This window comes from Castor canadensis, chromosome 11 (assembly GCF_047511655.1).
Source record: "Castor canadensis chromosome 11, mCasCan1.hap1v2, whole genome shotgun sequence".
Taxonomy (NCBI): domain Eukaryota; kingdom Metazoa; phylum Chordata; class Mammalia; order Rodentia; family Castoridae; genus Castor; species Castor canadensis.
This window is the reverse complement of record NC_133396.1, coordinates 123604381-123625904: the sequence shown is the minus strand read 5'-3', so window position 1 is coordinate 123625904 and position 21524 is coordinate 123604381. Positions and strand designations below refer to the sequence as shown.

General features: G+C 38.1%; 1 long non-coding RNA gene across 1 annotated transcript in view; it reads right to left on the bottom strand.

Moving 5' to 3' along the window:
- Positions 1–5254: 5254 nt before the first annotated feature.
- LOC141413952 (uncharacterized) overlaps positions 5255–21524 on the bottom strand; it is an 83520-nt gene continuing 67250 nt past the window's right edge. Inside the window, exon 5 of the long non-coding RNA XR_012439010.1 lies at positions 5255–5943. This is a non-coding gene — a long non-coding RNA (uncharacterized lncRNA). The remainder of the gene's footprint in view (positions 5944–21524) is intronic.

The window sequence follows — 21524 nt, the reverse complement described above, 5'->3', positions numbered from 1 at the left end:
AGAAAGGAGGGAAAAGCCTAAACTTTGTAGAAAATGTTATATAGATGCAATGTCATTTGCTAACTTGCAAGCTTTAGCTCCTGAAATAAATAAATAAATAAAACCTTAAAAAAATGGGAAAGAGGAAATGGCAGTTGTAACAAAAAACCCAGGGCGTTTATGTTGGAGATCTCTATGATAAACTGCCTAAGCTTTTTACATAAAAATATGTAAACATCTGAGATGGTTCTTATTGTAGAACCAATGTTAAAAAAAACATTGTTGCTTCTCTTCTGTTCTACTGCTACATTTAAGCAAACCAGTTTTCAAACTTATTTCATTCAAGTCTCACTAAAATGCAGGCATTCAGGGGTTATTATTCACCTCAGAGAAGAGAAAAAAAAAGTGCCATTTTAAACCCTGGCCACCAGCCTGCAGGAGAAATCTTAAAATGTGGATAGTTAAAGAAATGACCTTAGCCTGTTTCATTCTGTTGTAAATAAAATCTGGGATTTACTCCTCTCTTACAATACATGGGTCTATCAACAACTGGGTTTTCTATAAATTGTTTTTATAGAAAAAAACAATTTTAAGGTTACTTTCTTTCTGGTTTTTTCAGGCAAATATAAGGCTCTAAGTTAAAAAGCTGTAGGAGTTATTGTCAACAAATAACTAGTTAAAAAAAATACCTTTAGATAGGAAAAAAAGGATTATGTAAAACAGGCTTGTCCTCAAAATTGTCTCAAAAATGGGGAAAAAAAAGGATAAGGACAAACTCCCCCAGGGGGTACAGGTAAGTTGTCATAAAAAAGATGAAGCTTAGCAATTCTTATATAAGTGACTAAGTTGACTAAAATCTAAGAGTTACATTACAGATTTTATAAGGTCAAAATTTAATATATTGATTTTAAACTAAAACTTAATTCTCTAATCTCATAACAAAAAGGCTGTCTTAAAATATTGTTCTGTTCTTGATAACATTTACAAAAATAACTGTCTTAAAGAAAAGGTTTTTGTTCTATCAAGATAACTGTCAGGTATCTTTGGTGCACCAAGAATTTACCAAGACAATCAAGTAGGGGAAAAAAAAGTTTATTAGGACACAGGGAGACAACAGGCAGCTAAAGACAGGGAGTGCTGCTGCACTAACATGTAGATGGGGACAAATCTACTTATGTAAAGCAAAGTAAAAACAAAGCCAAAGTACATCCTCCAGGTAGGATTTAAAAAGGACTTAAGAAAGAACACTACACTGGAGATCTTGACACCTCAAGTCTTTATTAGAGTCAACAAAATAAAGGTAGTTAGTTCTAAAAAGGACTGGGCCTTGTGTTTTAACTCTCAACACAGGGCTCCTTCCACATCAAGTGGAGAACATTCTTGTCCTGGGATGGACAGATTGAGCAGACCCTGTAATTTTGAGGGGCTCCATTGGCTACCGGTCAACAGAACCCTGCTGGATGCCATTAGACATCCATTAATGTCAGCCATCAGGTTTCCTAACTCTATACTTAGTCCTCATGAATATTTACTTGTGTTCTCTGCTGATTTTTGACAGGGTTTTGACTACTTAGATAACTGAAACATAACTAAATAAAAGTTTATTTAAGAGTTGGTTTATGTAAAATCTTCTAGATAACCTCATAATTGTGGTTAAACAATTATTGTCTTAGGTGATTCTAATGCAGTTAGTGTCCTACATGTGCCTGTGATTAGGCTATTTGGGGAGACTGACACTGCCCCCTCAACTATTGGGAAATCTAAGATTTTACTCCAAGGGTAACAACTAAGTAGTATGTTTAACCTCTAGACAGCTGTGATGCTGTTGCTGGCTCCTACATATTAAATATATTTGCATTTTCTCAGTAAATCAAGCTTTCTAAAATACATAATTTAGATAAACACTGTAACAAAAAAGTTAATGGTATTGATATACTGTTCAGTTAGTTGCTAAATTGTCCATCAGAATTTTAACCATGGCTCTTTTAAGTTTTTGTTATTACAGTTCTGATCCTTCTGGGAAATTTATAATCAAGTCATAAAAAAATAACTCTAACAAGTACCTGTCAACCAAGTTAGCTTTTTAAATATCTATTTTGTTAGATTTTGTTGTGTATTGTCATTATCTAAAAGCACACATCTTTAGAGCAACTCCTTCTAAGCCTCTTTGTTGCTAAAGTTTGGCCAAAAAGCTTCTAGTTGGCACTGACTCCCACCTCCTCACCTGATTGTTGCTTCCCCCCTTACATGAGACACTTAAAGAGAAAGTTAGTTGTCATAAGGAAGGGTCAAAATGTCCAATTGGAAAAATCTTCAGATGAGACTGCTCAGAGACAAGCAGTTTGGAGACAAAGGGGGAATACCGTCAAAGTTCAAATGGAGTCGCTTGTGCCAGACCTCTCAAAAAAATAATCAAAGCCGAGAGGGTTGAAGAAGTGGTTCTTATGCATATGTGGCTATCTGGCATTAAAGCCCTTCTAGGCACAAAGTCCTATTTTTGGCCAGGACCTTCTACTTCATAGAGACAAAGTGACTCTTTCTACTGGCTCCAGATAAGTCCTATGGTACTTAAAGGTGGTGTTTTTAGTTTTGAACTTAAACAATGGGTTTTTCTTAAACTCATGGACCACAGTCTTAGATTTTCTTTTGGCTAAGCAGGGAAGAATATGTGCAATTGCCAATACTTCCTGTTACGCATATAAATACTTCAGGTATTGTAGAGAAACGTACAAACTACATTCTCCAACAGGCTAAGTGGTTCTAGGAACAGCCCTTCGAAACTCAGGTGTCCTCACAGGTATGGGACCAAATAAATTCCTGGCTCCCCTCTTCGACATGGTTCCTTCCCTTTCTGAATCCTATAGTTGCCATTATTCTGTTACTTGTGTTTGGACCTTGCATTCTAAACTTTCTTGTCAAGTTTTTTCTTCTCTCCTAGAATCCATCAAACTACAAATGCTGATGGAAATGAAGATGACTTACTACCATGGTCCCTCAGTAACCCCTCTCATGATCAGCCCTGTCACCTTGGGCCCCTTTGTTGCCCCCCCACCTTTTCAGAAAGAAGCAGTTACTGAATAGACCTCATCATCCCTGTTCCTTCAGCAGCTAGGGCGATCATTGAGAGGGGTGACTTGAAGGGCAGACGGTGGGAGGTCCACATGTTCCCGAAAGATGGCGATTAATTAGGGAAGGAAACACCCGTCTCCTTCCCAAAAGACACCTGTTCACACCAAAATCTTCACCCTGAAACATACTCCACCCTCTGGCAACAAAAAAACTATAAAACCTGATGTCCAACCCGACTTGGGGAACAACTGGATCCTAGGTCCTGCCACAAATGAGGCCTTTTCTTTCACTTCTCTGCAAATAAAATTCCTTTGATCTTAGCTTGTAATTATGCCTTTGATTTTTATCCAAGCACAGAAAAAGGACCTTCACCACCCGAGAGTTCCAGTGTAACACCTCCATCCTTGAGTCCTTAAATAAGGAAATGCAAGTTAACTTTAAGTCAAATTTAAGAATATGCTTTTGCAACAATAGCTGAGATTCAACCAGTCACAGGCAGCCAACTGGTCATACCCTATTCATATAAGGCCATCTGTGAGCTATAACAAATTGAGTTGTCCCTGAATCTCACTTTCATTTTCTGTCCATAAATTGCTGTGTGACCACTTTGCAGGTCAGAGTTCTCTGAATCTGCCCAACTTGTAAATAAGGTTTTGCTCAACAAATTCTGCTAACTTTCATTAGTCAGAAATTTTTTTATAATATGAGGAAGAAAATTTCTAAGCTTCCAAATGACCAGAGGCAACTCTGTTACACTCACAGTTTGTAAATAATTGGCTAAGTCCTGAAATCTGTGATGAAAAATCTTTTCCCTCAAAATATTGAATTAATTTCTCTGCTGCTTGTTGGTATTCAGTAATACTACTAAGAAATCCAATCTAATTCTTTTCCTTTATATAAAACCTTTTTTCTTCATGCACTGGCTTTTGGCTCTTCATTTTAATCTTAATCTTCATAATTTTTGAATATATCTAAATTTGTGTTTTTATTATTTTACCTAATTCAGGCCTCATAGATACTTTCTGATCTGAAAATATTTAGATGTGTGAAATTTTTTTCTATTATATCTTTTGGCAATTTCCTTCCTTCCTTCCTTCTTTCCTTCCTTCCTTCCTTCTCTTCCTTTTGTTCTTTCTTACTGGGGTTTGTACTCAGGGCTAGGAAGTGCTTTGCCACTTGAGCCATGCCACCAGTCCTTTTTGGTTTAGTTTATTTTTCAGGTAGGGTTTCACACTTTCATCTAGTCCAACCTTACATCTGTTTACCTCTGCCTCCTGAGTAGCTGGGATTACAGGCTTACAGGTGTATGCTATCATGCCTGGTAATCCTCTTGTGTCTGCCTCCTAAATAGGTGGGATTACAGGTATATGAGCCACTATGCCTGGCCCTGATCATTTTCTTTTCTTCATTTTTTTTATACTGTTCATTTTCTGAATCCTTTTTAGTAGAACTTCTGAATGAATTCCTTGGGTCATCTATACTTTCTTAAATTTTCTCTTTGTTTCCTTAATTGTTCTAGATTCTAGAAGATTTCTTCAACTTATCTTCCATCCTTCTACTAAATTTTTAAAATTAAATCCTGCCAGTTACATTAGTTAGGCTAACATTTATTAATGTTTATTTATTAAAACATTATTTATTTATGTAATAAATAAACCTACAAATTTCAGTGACTTACCCTAATAAACATTTACTTCATGCTAGTGTAGGTGTTTAAACATAGGTGTTTCTGGTTAACTAGCAGCCCCTCAGTATATAAATTCAAGGATTTGGACTCTTGCATCTTTTGGCTCTGCTATTATCCAAGGTCTCACAGTTCCTGTGTGTAGGCAGAACCAGGAAGAAAAAAAGAAATCTGACTCTCAGCAGCATGGACATGCAATTGTCATGTTTTTTCTGCTCACTTTCCATTGGTGAAAACAATCCATTGGCCCCACCTAGATGTAATGGGGAGGGGAAAGAGGTATCATAAAATATCCTTCTAGGTAAGCAACTGCTTCCCATATTTTGGAAGGAGAGCACAAATTTATGTTCAGCTGATGACTATTAGCAGTTTTCATATTTTTTATTTTTGCAAGCTCAACCGTGTCCCCCAACTGTACCTTTTCAGGATATACATTTCTGTTTGTTCATGAACTTTTTCTCTAAAAAGAGATACTCTTTATTATCTGGGTTATAAATGAAAGAGGCATGGAAGAGGCACAGAGACGGCTCAAACACCAGCACATGGTTTATTGTTCTGGAAGGAGTCCTGCAGCAGGGGACCCCATCAAGACAGATGGAGTCCACAGCTGCTTACAGACTTGGAGTAGATATAGGGGAGCATCTGGAGGTGAAACCCCACTGGGTGGGAAAATTCTTCCAGAGTGCAATCAACCATCGCTAGGGGAAGCTAGAGGAGATAAGAGGTAACTAAGTAGACAAGTTACTCAGGGAAACTAGAGAAGATAAGTGGTAGTTAGTAGATAAGTTTCTCAGCTCTGGACTCCCTGGCGAGGTGGTGGCTTGTCATTTCCTTGAGGCTAGATGTGGTCCTTCCAGTGGGTGGTGAGATGTCAATAAACTGCCTGCAAGGGTAGGGGGTCCAATCCTAAGGTGGCTTCTTTTTGTTCACCCTAACAATCTGGTTGATTTTTTTTTTCTTTTGTAGTTTGGAATCTCGTTTTGTTCTGAACTCTGTTCCCACTGATCTTAGGTCATTCTTATTCAAGTTGTCATTTCCTTCGTGTTCTGGGGATCCTTGTTTATTTATTGTAAAGAATTGAGAAGCAGGCTGATTATTTGTGTCGATAAAGAGAATTTTACCTATTGTGTGCTCATAGGTTCTTCCAACGAGCTTCTTTTTGGATGAGAGGGCTGATGTCTTTGGACACAGATGGATTTGTCCACTGGCAGCTACAGGAATTAAAATGGGAGAGCCAGTGGTTATCCCAGGGAGTTCCTCTTTAGGGAAGAACATCTAGGTGTTTCCATAAAGATTAAGGTGGACACAACTGTCAAAACCTCCCACGGATAAACCTTGGATTAATCTACCTTCTTGCAGTTGCTTCTCCCCCTCCTTTCCTCCTTCCTTACCAACACCAAGCTCTAAGCATGTCCAGGTTTTAATTGGCAGGCCAATTTCATACCTGCTGCAGCTCCAGCCAACAAATGATCAAGCCCAAACAACTTCCTCACTCTGTTTCACCTGTCAACATGCTTCCATCCATCCTGTCTAATAGGCTGACATCTCCCTGCAGATAAACCTCCCTCCCCATACTTTTGCCACTAGATTGTCATTGTTTTGTATACTTTCAAATTAACTTTTTAATGAGGACTTATGAGGGAGAAAAAAATCTCCATTTGCCATCTCAAGCAAAATTTAAAAAAAAATTTAATGTCCTTTGGAGAACAAGTTTTATGAGAAAGGAAGGTTTTATACACACATGCACATGCACGCACACACACACACATATATGCACACACGCACACACAGCTTTGGCTAATAACATTCTAAAAGAACTTTGGTCAGCTTTAGGAAAAAAATTATTTCTCAATTTACATAGCCTGACTCCACACATTTATTTATTCATTCATTCTTTCAATAAATACTGAGAATTTATTATAGTCCATGGGCTGTGCCAGGTAACAGGGCATTAACCATGAATGAAATGGGCTTCTAGTCCCTGTCCTCAAGGAACTTAGAATTTATGGGTGAAATTAACATTTAAAACTTGAATTTATGTTTGTGCTCTTAGAAGAAATTCAGGACACTAAAGAAGCACATAAAAAAGGCACCAAATTCACACTGTATGTCGTGGAAGGACTACTAGATGAAGTAACCTGAGAGATGAGACTGAATTAGCCACATTGAGTCATGCAGTAGGGTGGAAATGAGTGTCTCAAAGAGAACAAACAGTGTTGCAGAACCTCTGAAGTGGCTCCCACCTGCCCATGTGAATTACTTCACTTATGACTCTGACTGTGGTTGGAATGCCCTTCCATCTACTCCTCCTCCTTCCACTACATATGACAAAATTTTCAACTCATGTACTCCTTCACCATGTGAATTGCTAATGGAAATTTCTCCTACAGATCAAGGCATTTTTGCCTTACAGAAATGTTCTGTGATTATAACAATGGGCACACTCTGTAAAAGTGTTTGATTCTCTCCATATCTACCACCAATAAAACTCTTTCTGGTCAAAAGTTGTCTTCTACGCACTGTGCACAGTGACTAGAAAGTGTTAGGCAGGCAGTTCATACATGTTGAATGAATGGATCAAATGAATGAAGTGGCAGAATTGTGACAATACATTGGTCGCCTTCAGTTGTATACCATTTTTTGTGCCTTGGCAAAAAAAGGTTGAGAGTTATAATGCTATGGATCCTTGGTTTAAGCATTTATAAAAGAGAAAGGTATATACAGGACCCAAAACTGTTGCCACATACAATAATACAGCATAAGAAATATCAGTTTAGTGTTCAAATTCTGAGATGAATTAGCAAAAATCAAGGAAGTCTTTATTAGGACTTAACTTTCATAGTCTATGTTTTATCTCTTCTATTGAGAGTAACCTTACAGGTTAAGTAGACATCTGAGAAGAGATAAGTTTCCTCAGGATATATATAAATTCTTCCAGTGATATAAATTTGCTTAGATAGGACCAGGGAAGGAGGGGAACGAGAGTTGGGGTTGTTCCAATCAGTTCAGACTAAAGAACAGGTTCTTCTCACTCTATGTCAGCAAGTGCTATCAATGGATAAAAATTGGTTTTGCTACAAGTATACATGACGTTAAAAGGATGTATTTCAGATGGAGCTTTGTCATAAATAAAGCAAGGTATGCAATCAAATGCCTAAGAGCAACAGGTAAAAGCCATAGCACATAGTCAAACAGATAGCACAGTAAGATTGTTTATTTACTGGAAAGTGTGAGAACACTGCCTTGTGGGTATTTAAGTACAACCAGTGCAGGAAACAACTCAGCTCACAAAGTAACTCAGTGCTGAAGGGCAACCAAGTGAACAGAGCTGTAACTGTGAATGACTTAATAGACACCAGGAGACTGAGAGCTACTCTAACAACCTTTGCTTTGTAATTATGGCTTGCTTGTTTAGTATTCAAACCTGTGTCTTGCATACAAAAAAATGCTGAGAACTACAAGATTTGCCCATAACTAGACTAATGTTTGCACTTTTCTGCTAATTTTTAATTTGGGTAGATAAAATGCATCCTTAAAATTCTAACCCTTTCTTTAATCTCCAGCACAGAATAATTATGAAATTTACACAATTGAAAATAGTTGTTATTAATTGTGAAACCATGTGTTCTAATTTGCTTGGAACACTCCCAGTTTGAATCTATTGTCCTGGAGTCTGATCAGTTTAACATTCATCCTAGGACTTTTCATTTTTTTAACAAAGCATTAATATAAATTAAGATGAGTTTGGTAACTTCTGCTTTGTACTACTAGCTTCTGCTTTGTACTTCTTTGTAGAACAAAGAGTTTTGATTAATAGGCAGTAAAATCGGATGACAAGTGATAGTCCAATCTACTTTTCCTTTCCTTGTCAAGACACTGGCTGCCAATCCCATTCTTTCAAGCACAGCATATGCCTAATGACTAAAAGAAGTAGGCTCAAAGTAGGTATCACAGCCAGCCACCTCCTGTGGTCTCAGGCATTCCATGTTTCTGCCCCTGCTGGCCACTCAGTGCACCAGCACTGTGACCAGAACAGTGGCCAAAGAACAGCATGCAAACTGCATGAAGCTTTTCAGCTACCAGTCAGTGAGAGAAAGGGAAATGTCAGAAGTCATACGTTTGGAACATGCAAAATATATGCGGACAATAGAGACTTGCCTCTCCTACCACAATCACAGAAAGAGTAGTCTGAACAGAAGAATACTCTTCTTCAGGGCTGTTTATTATTTATTGTATGATGTAAGTTTACAATTATGTATGTATTGATTGGTAATGCTTGATTTTATTTTGTTCTTTTTTAGAAAATCACCTAAAAAGTGTACAATAAGTGAAATATTAAGTACTAAATGTCCATGTCTTAAGAACCTTGGCAATGAAGATTCAAATGCACAAATTTTTGGTGCACATTTATCATCTACCTGACATCCACTAGGGTGACACAAATATCAGCTTCTGCCACAAAAGTTAGTATTTTAAGATGACTATTCCCAAAGATGTCAGTCTAACAAGCACATCTGCAGAAGTTTCATTTATAATGCTGGAAAGCACTACTTTTCATTTGCATCAATGGTAGCTTTGTAAATTAATTTCATTCCTGATTCCAAGTTTTTCTTGAATATGTGTGAAAGATGAAATCATAGCTTATAAAAGTATTGGTTCTATTAGCTGGAGAACTTCACCAAGAGTTAGAATGACATCTGTTTTGCATTGCTGTCAAGAGAGTCCAAGTAGAAAACTCATTAATTATAATAATGTCTTTTAAATACAATTCACAAAAACAAAGTAAAACTTTTAGAAGTTTGTTCTGTGTTGGGAAAATATTTAATATCATTACAAATGTTACAAGTCTGGATAAAAAGTTTAACTTTGAAGATAAAGTTATTTTTATTTATAGCAATGATACATTACAAATTTTTGGTAGAGCACAATATTGAAGTAAAAGCAATGTTCTAATTAAACTCAGAAACCTACAGAGCAAAATTCTAGTTGGAATTTGTTGTAGGGCATATATTATTCATGAAGTGTGCCCAAACAAGCTTTGATATTCTACCTATCAAAATAGAAACTGTATTTAAGGTAGCTAAGTAATAAATGTTTGTGACAAAATTTATATTGAATTTAAAAGAAAGTTTTTGGCATGTTAGTGCATGCTCTCTCTTTCCTGTCTGCCATGGACTGAATGTTTATGTCCCACTGAAATTCATACATTAAAACCCTAGTCTCCCAAAGTGATGGTATTAGAAAGTAAGCTTTGGGAGGTTATAGCATGGAGCCCACATGAATGGGTAAGTTCCTATTTGAAGTAGACTCCAGAGAGAACTACCATGTGAGGCACAGCAAAAAGAAGGCCATTCATCTGTCCATACATGAATCAGGAAACCAAATCTGCTGGTGCTCTGATATGGGATTTCCCAACCTCCAGAACTGTAAAAAATAAATTTGTTTTGTTTGTAAGCCACTCAAGTCTGTGCTTTCTTAACGTTAGAACAGCCCTAATATGCTGAAACATGTCACAAAAAGATTTTTTAAATGTTTGTACTTTTAAAGAATTACTTTGTAGATCAATGTAAGCATCATACAATGAAACCTTATTGCGAAAGAAGTTGCAAATCTTTAATCAAAATACTCAACCAATAGGACACTGCAGTTCAGCTTTTAAACTGAATGGCAAATTGTAATTATTGAATAAAAACCTTGAAAGCAGAAAAATAGTGAAATTTAATACCATAAAACAAAGGAAGAACTGGACAAACTAGATGGTAAGTAATGTTTGAAATTCTATAATTATATTTTGAAATATCTTGACCTCTGAAAGGAATCTTACAATGGAGTTACTTTTGATTTTGGAATTAACTTATAGTCTATGTGGAATAGAGACAACCTTCAAATTTTGTAGATAACATTGATGTTTTGATTTACAAAGATTTCTAAGAAATAGTGGCAAAAAGCGAGAACAGATTAAAAAAACTGATATGAAACATTTATACATTTATATTTGATTTTTTTTTTTTTTGTGGCTCTGGGGTTTGAACTTAGGGCCTACACCTTGAGCCACTCCACTGGTCCTTTTTTTATGATGAGTTTTTTTGAGACAAGATCTCGTAAACTTTGCCCAGGCTGGCTTCAAACTATGATCCTCCTGATCTCTGCCTCCTGAGTAGCTAGGATTACAGGCGTGAGCCACTGACACCTAGCTTGAAAATAGTTTTAAGAATGTTTTCATCCAAAAGAATATAATCTGAGCTTATCTCAGTCCCTGAGATATTTTCTCAACTAAAATGAAATGTTCAATTGAACTTATCAGCAATTCTAAAATTTATTGTTCATAAAATATAACTTTGAAGGAGATTGCAATCAATTTTATGGAAAAAACTTGAATAATAAGCCATATTGAAAAATTCCTATGTCATAGTGTTAGAAAATGATAAAACCAAGATATGAAACATGTAAAAATATGCTAAATATAATTATTTACTTATGTTATTTTCAATGTGTATATAAACAACGTAAGGAAATTTTATTTTGCTTTAATACATTATTTTTATTTCTTAGAAATTCTTCTATTTATGAAAATAATTATTGAATAGTACTAATTCTTATATCCTTCCATATAATAAACCCACTTCAAGTTAATAAATACATATTCCAAAAAGTTGAATAATGCAAGTTATTCAGGTACTCCTTTTTACTCCCTGGATTTTAAACTTACTTCACGAATAAGTCTTGTTTTCCTGGGACAAGTGGTAGACAATTTCTCCCCCGATGTAACAAGGATAGCCTGTGTCTCAGAGCTTCTGCCCTGGTGACTGTCATCTTGCTTTAGGGATACCCAGAAAATGAGAGAGAGAAAGAGTCCCTAGCTGCAGGCTCATGCATATATAAAGAGAGATAATGCTAAAAATATAACATAATTCAAACCCATCATATCATTGCAACTTTCCTTCTTGAATCTACATGGTGCTCCAGAAAAATCCTCCTCCCAAAACAGCAGATCTTGGAAACTCGAGGGAGAGTTCATTCTTGATCAAGCAAAAATATATTAAAAATGTATTTTATAAAGACGCCAAGTCTTCACCACAGTAGTAAGTGCTCACATTAAAAACCATACATTCTAGCCAGGCATCAGTGGCTCATGCCTGTAATCCTAGCTACTTAGGAGGCAGAGATCAGGAGGACCGCAGTTCAAAGCCAGCCCAAGCAAATAGTCTGTGAGACCCTATCTCGAAAAAGCCCATCACAAAAAAAAAGACTGGTATAGTGGTTCAAGGTGTAGGCCCTGAGTTCAAGCCCAGTACTGAAAAAAAAAAAAAACACAAAAACAATTCTGGCACACCCACCATAATCCCAGCACTTGGGCAACTTGAGGCAGGAGAATCTCAAGTTCAAAGCTAACTTAGGATATATAACAAGATCCTGTCTCAACACACACACACACACACACACACACACGAGTACATTCAACAGAGATGCTGATTTCTGTAAAAATGAGAATATCTAAAAATACAGTCATCGTTAGCATAGATGTATGTCTGTAAATGTCTCTAATGTGGTCTCTGAATCAAATATATTGGCTACAAAAATTGGAGTCCATTGCTGTGTTGAACTTTTATAAAAATCTACCTTCTCTGTAGATGGGAGAGGGTATAGGTAAGATGGCAGTTGTAAGGTTGGCTCAAGCAAGGAAGAAATCTTGATCAGGAGCCGAAAAACACTACCAAAAAAATATGTTCAAAATGTCTATTAAGTTCAGAAATAATGAGTTTTTAAACATGTTTATGAAATTTAACAGTGAGTGTAAAAATAATGAAATTAACATTTCTAAGTCATTTATTTTGGTACCTTAAATAGTGAGATTCTATTGTTAAACAGAGAACTGTTTTTAATCATACTGTTTTTAGATTTTTCTCTTTATTAGAGTATATCTTTGTCAGTTTTAAGAGATCTACCCTTCTGAAAATGTAGGTTTCTGAGTCTGGTCTTGATTGCATGTTAATAAACTTCCAAAAAGAGGAAGCATTTTCAAGTGCTATTGGAGAGGATAAAAGTAGATTCTTCAATTTTTATTAAAAGTGAGTTAGTTGACTGTCTGACACATTGTGAAGGCAGGAGGAGCAACTTTTGGATAGCAAAGTTGTAAGTTCATTGAAAGATCATTGCTTTGCCATAGCTATCAATCCGTCTACAAAAGAATCTATTGGCATGGGAAAAGTATTATTCAAATCCTACCAGGCACCAAATGATGTAGATACCTCATTTTACTAACTCCTTCTGAAAGTACTCATTTTAAAAATAAAGCAGTCTTAAGAAGGGGGTGAAGAGAGATAAGGGACAATGATGGAGGGGGTGAGTCTAATCAGGGATTTTGCAAGCATATGTGGAAATGTCATGGTGAAACCCCCTTTTACAACTGACATATGCTAATAAGATGTTTTAAAAATAAAAATGAAGATGTTTCTGTTTAAAGAGGATGAGTAACTAGCCCAAATTCTCATATCTAATAAGAGGTGGCATCAGGAGGCAAAACAATATGAATGTGACCCCAAGGCACATCCTCCTCCATCCCACTGCCCTCTACCTTCCATCTTTGCATGTATAGCCATCATTCAAGTCTCACCTGGAATGACAGTGAAGTCAGTGGGAAATGGAGGAGCCCACACATTTGGTAGGCTTCATAAGACCCAACTGCCCACGTTCACTCTACTATAAGCTCAGGGCAAGGCTTTGCCTGCATTATTCACCACTGTATACTAGGCACCTTATTCTATACCCATGGTATACAGAGGCCAAGGATATCTAGAGAGTCATAATACTTTTCATTGAATGTTAAATTCATGAGTAAAATATTAGTTGATGAGGGAAATGAAAAGACTGGAAGCGAATTTTTTTTATCTTATTGACTAGTAGTAAAATTAATGTTCTCACTGTTTTTTGCCCTCAGTTCATGTTTTATTTATTCATCTACTTAGTAAATATTTATTTTTCTGAGATGGGTGTCATTTGTAACTTGCTGTCTCTTTTTATATATTCAAAAATGTCTAATCCATGCAATTTCATTGAACAGAGTACACCAATGACAGAAACAGTGTCTCCATCTGAGCGTGTATGTTTTGTTATACATTCCTTCTGTTATCAACATAATGTGATAATTTAATGCTATTTTATTTATCAATTTCTCTAACAGCAAGGTGCATGCACACCCACATACATACCCCACAGCCGCTACCACTCTACCCCAGCCCCTTCCACAGACGTGCTTAACACAGAATGATCACTGTAGTGCACTTAGAAACATGCACATATACTTTCCATGCACTGGGTACCTAGGCCTTATTTTATATTATTTCTAATCTTTCCAACAGCTTCTGGAAGTAGATATGGCTATCCTGGATTTACAGATGAGCAATTGCAGTTCAAGACATGATTTTACTGAAGAATGCACAGCCATTTAGTTCAGGTAGAAATACACACCTGTCTCAGTCCTGTCTGGTTTTCTCACTGCGCCATGCCTCAAGCAGGGTTTCCTGGACTCCTTTCTCTTCTGGCTTTAATCCTTTCTCTGCATCTTCATCAATGTGATATTTTCAAAACTCAAGTTTGTTCGTGTAGCTACCCTTACAAATGATCAAGGATAAAATGTGGAAACCTCAGCATAGAATCTGGGTCCTTGCTGACTGGCCCCAAACTCTTTTTACCAGAGTCCCCCAGGCCACCATTCCCTACCACACATTTCTTCCCACATCACAGCAGAATTTTTTGTGTGTATGACTGTTTGTGCACCTACTTCGTCTCTGCCCTGTCTTTTTCTCATTCTAGCAAAACCCCACTCTTCCTTTCCTAGGTACTTCAAAGAGTTCCTCTTTTTGAAAGCCTTTTCTGACTTCTCCAGAGAGTAACTCACTCTTCTAGGCACCCAAGGTGCCAGTCATTGATCACATGGGCTTGTTTACTTGTTATCACCTTTGTTTACCTTTCCCCACCCCTGTTCCTGTCCTTCCCCACTACACTGGGATCCTGAGGGCAGAGCCAAATTCTGATTCACTTGTATTCCTGGAGTAGAAAACTGCACCTACAACAGGGTAAGGTTTGAAAAATTCTAAATGAATAGTAAATAGCTGCTCTCCTTCATGTTCCTTCCCCATTATTTAAACAAAGCAGGAAGATAAACCAGCTGAAGGATGGCCAGGACTCCCTGCTACAAAGAGTCAGACTCCAAGGTGGCAGTGGCCTCAGCCAACCCCCAAGATGCTACCCAGCAGAAATGTAATTTTCAGATTGTCTTGATGTGTCATGTTAATGCAATAATTGACTAACTGATCGTGTAATGCAAAACAGTCTGGCTATGAATAGGCCCCTCTCTGAGAAGAAACACAAATGAGAGGGTGTCTGCATAAAGGAGGTTATTAAGCATCCTTTTTTTATTCTTAAAGAGCTGAAATGAGAAGAGCTCTGCTACCCAAAGCAACCTTTGTCTCTCAATCTCTCAATTTCTCTCTCTCTCTCTCTCTCTCTCTCTAATAAGTTCCAGCAATTTGGAGGAAAGGTGTAATATTGCTCTCACAGATAAATAATAACCAAAAAAGCATAATGTTGATGTGATTATAATCTCACTGACTAAAGGGAATTAAAGGTAGATTCTTTTTATTAGTTTACTAGTCCTGGGCATCTGACTCCTCATAACTGCTCAATGTATCATGCCAGTTAATGATTCTTGTCATTATCTTTAATGTCTTATTAGCGAGCTTCATTCATCTGGTTTTTATCTGTTTCATTGGAAGCAGTTTTAATCTCATTTTAGAGGTGCTGATAACCCTGTTAGTTTGCACAAATTGGTTTTGGTGACAATGTATAGATAGCAATAATGTGTGATTTCCAAATGAAAAAAAGGAATCTATTTAGGTCTAAGAAGGCAGGTGGAGGAAGCAAAGGGGCTGAGATAGTGGAGACAGTGAACTTAGTTTTCTAAAATGAAAATAGAGGTGGTAGAAAAGAGGATGGGAAGAAAAGAGAAAATCAAACAGGGAAACTCACATAAATCACTACAACACCCCTCCACAAGTCACCTTCTACTCCCTGCCACCCTACTGCCTCCTCCCCAGCCAAGATCCACAGCTCAGAAATGCTAGTGATGATAGCTGAATTGCACCACCAGGTGGCCTAATTGAGTCAACAGAGTCCCACTGCAGAATGAAGGCAGTATGATTAGCGGTAGTAGATGCGTATTGTGAGTTTTGCCCCTGAAACTGGGGTACCCCAGTCTCAGTTTCCATTCTGTTCCCAATGCAAGCAGACATCTTCCCTTCCAGACCTTATTGGGGCTTCCCTCCTACTCCAGGAGACTTAATATCAGGTTGTCTTTATGTGATCTGTCGAGCTAATGGTCTGCTTGATCACTCCTATGCATTAGGCCGGCCTGGCTCTCTACATCGTAGAATAAAGCAGACAAAAAGTCCATCGGGCTCAATGACACAAAATTGCATTAAGTGCAGATGTTGAAGTAAATACAGTTTTCCCAGATTGCAAGTCATCTTCTGGCAGGGGGATGGGAGATCAAGAACCCGTGTACCCAACAGAGCTGGGAGCAGATATCTGATTTAGGAAGGAGGCCTCTCTTGAATTCCCTAATCTCTGCCCTCTCTGGTACCAAGGCTGGGACATGAGGCTGTGTGTCTATTACTGGAATGGCCCCTTTCTTGGGAGCTTTGGTTGTGGGGTGGGTGTCTGAAATGATTTAAAACCAAAAATCATACTCCAAATGGACCAAACTCTCTGATTTACTCTTAACAACAACAACAACAACAACAATTCCAAAAAAAGGAATGGAAACATTTCAAGGGAACCGTGCCTCAATAATAGGCTTCAAAATCACTTGTCTCAGAGGCAAACAAATCGCAGATGAATTTAGACAGTCAATTATCTGGTGGTGTTTGGGGTGGGAGGGTGCTAATAATATTCCAAAATCCCAAACTGCCAAAATACTTTACAGTTCCATTTTCAGCCCCTCTGCTTTTCCAGGAACGTTTGTTCTGTGTTTGTCTGATTCATTCTCACAACTTCAAATGTTGATATAAAGTCTGCTGGTGAGATTCTGAGACTTTTTTTCTTTTTAGAAATGCAGAAGGCTACATTTTCCCCCAAACCTAAGCGAAGTGTCAACTCCCCTCTTTTTCAGAATCTGAAACACTTTGCCAGGTATTTTAGGTAATCTAAAGTTAGGAATTCTCACAATCCCTCTCTATCCCATGTTCTGATGTTCCTGGTTTAAAAGCAAATCCATCTTGCAACTTCTGTGAGCAAAGAGTTGGAGATAAAATTTAATGCTTGGCTTCCGACTGAGCCTCTGAGGAGAAATGGAATTCCAAGACCACAGCACAAACAGACAGATTTCCAGTACCTGCCTTAAGCATGCACTAGAAAGAGCTGAGCCCTCCCTCCTGAATTGTGCTGCCATTGGGCAGTCATTGCCAATAGCACCATGGAGAACCCCCTACACCAGCCAGCTTCTCATTACTGTGCAACTTTGTGTTGTTTCTTTCAATGGAAATGATAGCATAGGACAATTGGGTACTTGCCTGGCCCATATGATTATGGTCTCCATAATTACCCAACCCAAATGGAGACATAATGTGTTTGCACATGGAATGACAAGAGGATAGCCTTTGTGAGCCAGTTTTGGACTCCACAACCCTGGACTAAATGTCACCATGAGGAAACCAAAGAGAACCATGGAACCTGCTATCAGGCTGTCTGTTCTGCAAATTCTTGTGGAGATTAAATTTATGCATGTGTGACTTTGTTCTCTCCTAAATCATGCTACTAACTCTTGGGACAAAATGTACTTCCCACCAGTGAGGTTCCCTAACAACAGGTATGCACCATTTATATGTATATTTCTTAGTTCATACCTTTGGAGATGAACTCAAGGTCTTTCAGTAACCATGCTTCTCTCTCCTCCCAATTCCCACTTTGACATCCAGCTCCTAGAGTTCAGGACTTGTTTTCTGGCTCTGCAAACTGACTCTGAATATACTGCTAAGTGCACAGAAAGCACCAAGATCTTTTTGTGAAAGCTCTGTGCCAGCAGTTCTGATGCAAAGCCATGCCTGCTTCAGGTGGGCAGGGGGATACCATATTTGGCTAGAAAAGAAGGACCTTTCCAATCCTTCCAATGATAAGTAGAGGACTGTATGGTAAGGGCGCCTATCTGGATAAACAGTTGAGTGCCCAGGAGTTAGATCTGCTAATAACTTGATCCAATAGCAAGAGCTGTTGGAAAACAGAAGCCAGGAAAAACAGACACGTGGCAAGCAGTCCATCTGCTGAGGCCTCAAATCCAAATAGCACAGACTGATGTCAGGAGCACAGATGTAACTGCTGACTGGGGCTTCTGCCAAACTTCTTCAAAACTTTTTGCTGTGCAGCTGACATTCATTTGAAGGTTTCTCCCTCCTTCTATCCAGTGAATACCATAAGGTTTCTCTGACCTATCAGGAGAAGATGCATAAAAGTAAACTTAAGTTTTGTTGCCAAGACTTCATCAGCTTAATCTGTTGCTAACACAGAACAGCATTTTTAGGACTGGAAAATGGCTCAAGTGGTAAAGAGCTTGCCTAGCAAACAGGAAGCCCTGAGTTCAAACTCCAGTACTGAGGAAAAACAAAATAAGATTTCTGTATTTATGTCTCCATATGTAGTCTGCCAATGCTCTCTGTTGTACATGACAGTTACTAAGGCCACATGTGCCTGAGACCAAGGTGCAGAAACCTAGAAGAGGTCCCAGGTTTCCCACCAGCAATCTAATAAAACTGGCTGCCTGGCTGAATCCCTGAGGTTGTCTGGTGTGGGTGGCATCCTATGAAGCTACTCTTTGTTGTGCCCACCCTTCTTTAATTGCACCCTAGCATTTAGCTTCAATGCAAAGGCTGGGTTCTGAAGGATGGATATCGGAATTCCCCCCTTCCCTCTTCACTGGAGCATTATTCTTGAGCAAGCTGACACCCCTCAATCTTTATTCTCTAGGACATTTGTGTGCAGTGTCTCAAACAAGTACACACCAAAGGACGGTGAGGAGGTCTCCCCCAGATGCTCATTTTTAGTACAAAACAGCATAGATTCAATGTGGGACTGTCCTCAGCCCTGGAGTAGCTACACAGACAAGGTTTGGGACACTTAGAATGGTTTCTGCCACTTCCATTTCATCACATATATTGCATCAAATTTATTATTTAAGATCAACTCATAAACCTCTCTTACAAACAAAGTCATATACAAAGAAATTCAACCGCCCTGGGTTTTTAAGAGATTTTAAATATTTATCAGTTTCTTTCAGTAAAAACATAAAGGCTCAGTTAGTTCACAGTCCCCAGTTGAAGCTTTACGGTGTTGTCTTTGCCCATTCCTCTGATTGTCAATTTCTCTCACATATTCTCAATTTCTCAACAAACACTTGGATCCCTTCCCCAAATGCATTAGTCATCTTTCCATCACTGTGACAAAACACCTGAGAAAAATAATTTAAAGGACCAAAGGTTTATTTTGGCTCATGATTTCAGAGGTTTTAGTCCATGATTGATTGGGTTCCCTGTTTCCAAGCCTGTAATGAGGTGGAATATTATGGCAGCAAGTATATGGTGCCCAGGACGCAGAGAAATAGCAAAAGGAAGGGATCAGGGACAAGATATATTCTGTGTATCAGTGAACTTCTTCTTCCACCCATGCCTTATCTTCTAATAACCCTTTAAACTGTGATCTTTTCAACAGATCAATCCATTGATGAGATTAGCAACTTCATGATTTAATCACCTCTCAATATCACCACCAACTGGGCACCAACCCTTTAACACATGAATTTTGGGGAACACTTTAGATCTAAACCATAATACAAGAGCCAATCTGGGTGAACTCCTGGCTTTTCTCCTTCTCCCCCAATTCTTCCATCCATATTCTTTCATTCCTCCCAATGAGTGAATCTTAGTCATTTCATTGCAACCCTCTCCTGCTTGCTTCCCCTTTCTCTCTTACCACTCATTACCAGAATTCTGCATCACAGAAATCTTTAAGAATTGAGCCTCAGAAATGTCCAGTAGTTTCTCTCTCAAGGTAGAATTCTCTCCAAAGAGTGAAGAATGGGGAGTGTGCTCAGACTGTTCCTTTAAGTGTTTAAGAGAACAGAAGTCGGGAAGAAATCTGTGACTCTCATTTTGTCTCCAGCGCCCAATGATCAAGTTGAATTTAAAAGGACTTTTAATCATGCACCTTTGCATATAGATTCTAAATCAATTGAGAAATAGGGATTAGAGGCATAGGGAAATCCAAATATAAATTAATTTTGCTGGTAAAGCTAAATTGGAGAACTGTAGATCCATGGTCAAAATCAGGCTTCTTATAGCCTTCTTAGTTCTTGAGGTTCAGATGAGGAGGATGGGTTCTAAAAAGCATATCTTACCTGAAAGCCTCTTGGAAGAGCCTCATTGGCATCATACCTCACTGAGCTCTGAGGGCCTGGGAGCCCAAGAGGTGGGTGGACAGCTAGACCAGGATCAGGGACAGAGAAAAGGGTGTGCCTCAGTGTTGAGAAGAGCTGGAAAGGGACAAGCCACCCCTATACTTGTTCTTCACCCTTCATCCTGTCTCCTTACTCAGATAAAGTATTATACTAAAAATCCAGAGCAAAAAGGGTACAAAAATCCTGCCCAACGTTAAAAAGCTTTTTAAAAGCCCAATGCCTGCTAATCCAAGTCATAAATATGGAAAATAACCTGCTGAAATTAATAAGTCATCATCTCTGCTCCTTCTAGACTTTAGCCTTTCAAAAGATTGCATTGTCTTTCTTCATTAGGAAGATTTTTGTGTACGTCTTTTCATATGAAAATAGTGGAATGAAAAAGGAAAGAATCAGAAAAGGGGTCCTAATTCTGACTGTGTCACCAGCAATCTGGTTTTCATGTTAGGGGCTGCCCTCCAGAATCCTGTTTCTCTCATACCCAGCAGGCCCTACACCTAACACTGAAGAGATAGCCTGGTTCAAGGTCCTAAATCTGAACATGTAAAGAAAAAGAGGAAACCTCCTTTATGGCACTTTTATTAAAAAAACAAAATTAATGCAATCTGAATGTCTACAGTAATAGAGTGGCTGAGTACACAGAGTTGTAACCAGCAGCCCTTAGAGCAGTAGCCACCATGATTCAAATCCTGGGCCCGTCACTCAAGCAGCTGAGCAACCTCCAGTAATGACTTAACCTTCCAGTGTCTTCCCCTGTAAAGCAGAGATTATTTGCAGTACAAACCTTGCAATGTTGTTTGGGGAAATACGTGAGTTAGGATATGTAAAATTCTTAGAACAGTATCTGTCATGTAGGAAGAGATATGAAGTGTTGGCTTGCCAGCATTATTATGGTTAAGTAAATTCAAATACAGAAGTAAATAGAATATTATAAAGCCATCACAATCATTTTATGAACATTTCTAACCACATGGAAATACTTAAGCTTAATTGTTAAATTTAAAAGTTAGAATTAAAATGTTTGCATGCCATTTTGAACCATGTTTCAAAATTGTAGCAGATATGGAATTACAACAGGAGCCTAATTGGTTATCTTTGGTAGTCAGATTATAAAAGATTTTAATTATTCCTTATGTTTCCATGCATGAATTTTCTGTAATGGTCTGTATTAACTGAAAACAAAAAACGTTAATTTTAATATTTTAAATAATTCTGGTGTCTAGAGTGGATGCTGCAGAAAAAAACATCGCCAACAAAATGCTGCCTTTTTAATTTGGATACAACACACATTAC